This window comes from Felis catus, chromosome A1, assembly GCF_018350175.1.
Source record: "Felis catus isolate Fca126 chromosome A1, F.catus_Fca126_mat1.0, whole genome shotgun sequence".
NCBI classification, from domain to species: domain Eukaryota; kingdom Metazoa; phylum Chordata; class Mammalia; order Carnivora; family Felidae; genus Felis; species Felis catus.
This window is the reverse complement of record NC_058368.1, coordinates 78,348,728-78,353,638: the sequence shown is the minus strand read 5'-3', so window position 1 is coordinate 78,353,638 and position 4,911 is coordinate 78,348,728.

Here is a 4,911-nt window from a genome sequence, read left to right as displayed (position 1 = left end):
ATTCATTTGCATGTGAACATCCAGTTGACGCATCACCATCTGTTGAAAAGATTGTCCTTTCTATAATGAACTGTCTTGGCATTTTTGTCAAAAATCCGTTTGGGGGGGTACACAATTCAACCCACAACACTGCCATGTTTGGGCTATTTATTAATGGTACATAGATATAAATATTTGTGCACCTTAATCTTGAATCCTGAAACCTCAATGAACTCATTTATTACTTCTGATTTTAGTGGATTCCTTAGGATTTTCTATATACAAATCATTTCACCTACAACTATAGTTTTACTTCTTCCCTTCTGATCTGGATACTTTTTATTTTCTCGCCTAATCGCTCTGCACAGAGCCTCCAGTATAATGTTGAATAGAAGTGGCAAGAGTATCTATCCTTGTCTTGTTCCTGATCTTAAGGAGGAAGGCTTTCAGTCTTTTACCTTGAAATACAATGTTAGCTGCATTTTATAAATGTTCATTATGAGCTTAATTTTCCTTCAATTCCTAGTTTGTTGAGTGTTTTTCATGAACAAAGTGTGTTGGATGTTGTCAAATGCTTTTTCCTGTTCATATGGTATCAGGGACTGAATTGTGTCCTCCAGAAACTCCTATGTTGAAGCCCTAACCCTCAGTGTGACTGCTTTAGGAGATATGGCCTTTAAAGGGATAAAGTTAAATATGGTCATAATCGTGGTACCCTAACTTGATAGCTGGGATCCTCATAAGAAAAGGAAGAGATCTCTTTACATCAACTCACAGACGAAAGGCCATGTAGGACACATCAAGAAGACCATCTACAAGCCAGTAAGAGAGCTCTTTCCAGAAATCAAATTTGCTGGCTCCTTGATCATGAACCCCTACCTTCCAGAACTGTGAGAAAATAAATGTCTGTTGTTTAAACCACCAGTCTGTGGTATTCTGTTGAAGCAGCCCAAGCTGACTAATGTATAGCATTAACTCGGGCTCTAAATCAATCTTACGTTCCTATGATAAGGATCACATGGTCTTGATCAGGGTCCGTAATCCTTTTCTATTTTGCTGGATTTGGTTTGACAGTATTCTGTTGAGGGGTTCTGCACCTACACTCAATAAGGAGACACTTTTCCCACAAATGATATTGGAATAACTGGCCAAGTGTGAATGAGATCTGAGAAGTAGGTGTAGTAATGGACTTGTGTTAGTTTCCTGGTTTTATAGGTTGCATTACCAGTACACATGCAGGAGAATGTTCACTAAAAACACGTTGAAGTATTCAGAGAGGATGGGGCATTCCCTTGGGAATTTACTTTCAAATGCTTCCTTAAAAGTTTTTACCTTACCTTTACCTTTTCTGTAAGCTTCGGATTGTTGAAAACAACAAGAATGACATAATGAAAGGGTGGGTAGAGAATGAACAAGTGGGCGTGGGACGAGAATTGAAAGACTAATGTCTCCAGAGGAAGAAGTGAGAAGTTTAAGCAGGAAAGCAGAATCCAACAAGATGCCACAGGGCTCTTTAATCTTGAGGGAAGTAAAAAAAGAGGGCTATTTTCTGTGCCCCATTATAATCTAGGCCTGCACTTTTTTCACATGCCAGGATCATCACTCCTTTGCATTCTCCCAAAGCTCAGGATGAGATAAGAACACCCTTCACTAAAATGACCTATTTCTCAGGTAGATTGGCCCCTCGTCCTTTCTTCTCCTCCAGTTCTACTAACAATAAGAATTAAAGGGCAGTGAGTTACTCGCCATTAATATCTATTTTCTTGGGGCGCCTGGGTGGCTCAGTCGGTTGAGCGGCCGACTTCGGCTCAGGTCATGATCTCGCGGTCCGTGAGTTCGAGCCCCGCGTCGGGCTCTGTGCTGACAGCTCGGAGCCTGGAGCCTGTTTCTGATTCTGTGTCTCCCTCTCTCTGACCTTCCCCCGTTCACGCTCTGTCTCTGTCTCAAAAATAAATAAACGTTAAAAAAATTTAAAAAAATATCTATTTTCTTAAATTTTAGGCTCTAAGCAACAATCATTCAAATAAGGGAAACACATGACGCTATTAGAACACAAATGGTTTGTATTTTGGATTAGCTCCCCCTTGAAAAATTAAAGACAAATAATTAAGATATGCAATATACATATGCCAAATATGAGGTCGACCCGAGAAAACTGGTCTTCATGGGACAGTTCTAGTAGGACCTGTAGGACGATGGTCTAGAACCTACAATTCGTCAAGAGTATATGAAAATGTTTAAATTGCCCCTCAAGAATTTACATTTCTTTTAATGGAAAGACAGTGTAAAGCATTATTAGCCACCTACCCCAACTACTTGGTATTCTAGTAAACACAGTATGTTATGCAAGCTAACCTTTCTCTGTTTCAATGATGAAAATGTCACTTACACTGGCCCCATGACCTTCATAACCACCCTAACTTCAATACTTAGATGAACCCTGTAATGCGTAGTGCAGCCTTTTGAGGCCTGCTCTTGCAGATGTCTCTGGAGTGCAGAGGTATTTACATCCATTTTCCATCAATATCATTGTAATTGGAGTACTTGCTATTTCCATGGTATATTTTTCATTCACCCGGTATTTCTTGGACGCCAACTCTGTGTCCAAGGCAATGGGAGAACTGCTACAATTGTTTACCAATGGTCTCCAGAGATTTTGAGCTTCTCTCTCCCTAACCCAGTCTGTTCTGGGTTTAGAGGCTTGCAGGGTCTCTAGAGGAGCCTTGAACTCACTTACACCCCAGGGAACATGTCCTGGGAATAAAGGCCACAAACATACCAATATGCCACATGAGATGCATATCTTATTGGTTTAAAAAATAATAATAGGGATCATGATAAAAAATTTTTATAGGGAACTACAGGCACATGATTATAATGGAAGATAACAAAACTGGGGCATAATCACTACCAACCAGAGTAGAAATCTCAAGACAAGGGGTTCTTTGGCTTTCTGCCAGCATGCCTGCTAGCTTTGTGGTCCTTCTTGTCTTACCCTATACCACTTCTACTGGTCACTGCCAGGCTTAGTGATCACATCTCATCTCTGTTCCATACCCACCCTCCCTGCTCCTTGTCTCTTTTCAAGTGTATTTTCACCTTTGTCTCTCTCCTCTGCTCAGCTTAAGTTACAGCCTGCAAGTGGCATGCGTCTTGCATAATTATTGCCTTTTCTCCCCCCTCTGAAGGGTGATTTAATCACCCGGGCAACTTCTGATGTTTCTACTTTAATCACCAGCTAGGTATGTGTGTGTGGGTGCATTTCCTTCCCCTTACAAGTTTTGTCTAAACCTTAAAGAAATACAAAATATTTGTGCATCTTCATTCTTAGAGAAGGAAAAATGTGGGCTAACTTTGGTGAACACATTCCACATGGGACACCTACTAAGCACCAGAAAGGGCTCAGCATGGTGCTAGGTGCTAGGTCAGACACAAAGAAATCACACTGCAGCCTGTCAGATCTTGGTTTATTGCAGAAGAAAGACATACAAAAGGGAAATCAGACAGTGAGTAACAAAGAACTGAAGTGAATATAACGAAGTATCAAACCATAAAAGGTAGTGAGGGCAACTGCTCTACGGAAAGGAGAAACTATTCCTAGAACTACCAGGAATTTGGGTTATGGGTGTGGGAGCCTAACGAGGTGAAACGGCATTCGATTTAGAGGTGAAAGCCCCTGGCATGTTCAACTACATAGAAGAGAAAGGAGTCGGACTCCTGAAAGAGTCGCCACCTTTTAGAACTTGGCTAAGTTTACTTTGTGAAGGACCCAAGGGACCAAGAAGTCTGACTCTAAATAGAGAGATGGCAGTCACTAAGTGCCCTTTGTGAGGGAAAGGTGTGTTGTTTTGGCAAGTTAGAACAGGACAAAGATCAAGGAGTGAGATCAGTGAAGTTGGAAACCAGTTCTACAAACTAGTCAGTGATCAGGAATAAAGAACAAAAAGGAGTCAGGGCAGTCCCTGGCATGTCACAAGCATTCAACAGAAGACCTACCTACTGTGAAATCATTTCAGGGCAGTGGTGGTTAAGGATGCAAAAGAAATCGGACTGGAAAAAGAATCAGTTTCCAAAGTATCTATTTCAGTACACGAGGAAGAGAACTCCCCTATTTTTTTGAGCTTTGGTTATCTATGATCCATCAAGGGCTGAAAAAAGAGAATGAGAAGTATTTCAAGGCTAACTTCTAGCTTTTCCTACAGAAAAACAAATATTTTGGGGAAAGTGTGGTTTGCTGCGTAGTATTTCTAATTTTTGATTGACAGCCAATTTTTTTGGAAGTGCTCCTAAAGAGTAAATTACTCCTGAACAAATTACTCAAAGGTTTGTTGTGGGGCTTCAATGGTCACTAGCATGCTCTACACTCGGGTCTGAACACTTGTAGGTATTCAAAAAATGTCTTTCCCTCCCTTGTCCTTAACAAGGTAACTGGTCTATTCTCTGAACAGAACCAACGGTTGATGACTTTTAGCATGCAACAGAATGTAAAACAAGAGTTGGAGAGTGAAATGGGAATGTGAAAACTTTTTTTTTGGAGAGTAAGAACTGAGGAATCTCAAAACTACTTCCTCTTGGGATTCAGGTTGGCAGTCTTTCAGGGAAATCTACAGGAGATCCTATCTCCCCCTACATCTGTTCATGAAGGGTGGTCTCGAATAGGTGAACTCTTCATCTCCACCGGTAGACAGCCATTTAGGTTTGTGACATTTTGTATTGTATTGTAATTGTAATACATTTCCTATTATCCAACTGGTTCTGACACTACTGAAGCATGTGAGTTTCTTGTCAGGGAAAGCAAGCTACAGACTCTTGAAGACTGAATGAGCATCAGGCAATTTTTAATCATCTTCAACCATCAACTCAATAGTAATGGGAGAAAAATAAAAGACCAGAATTTTGTGAAAAGGCACTTATGAAATCTGAACACAACAG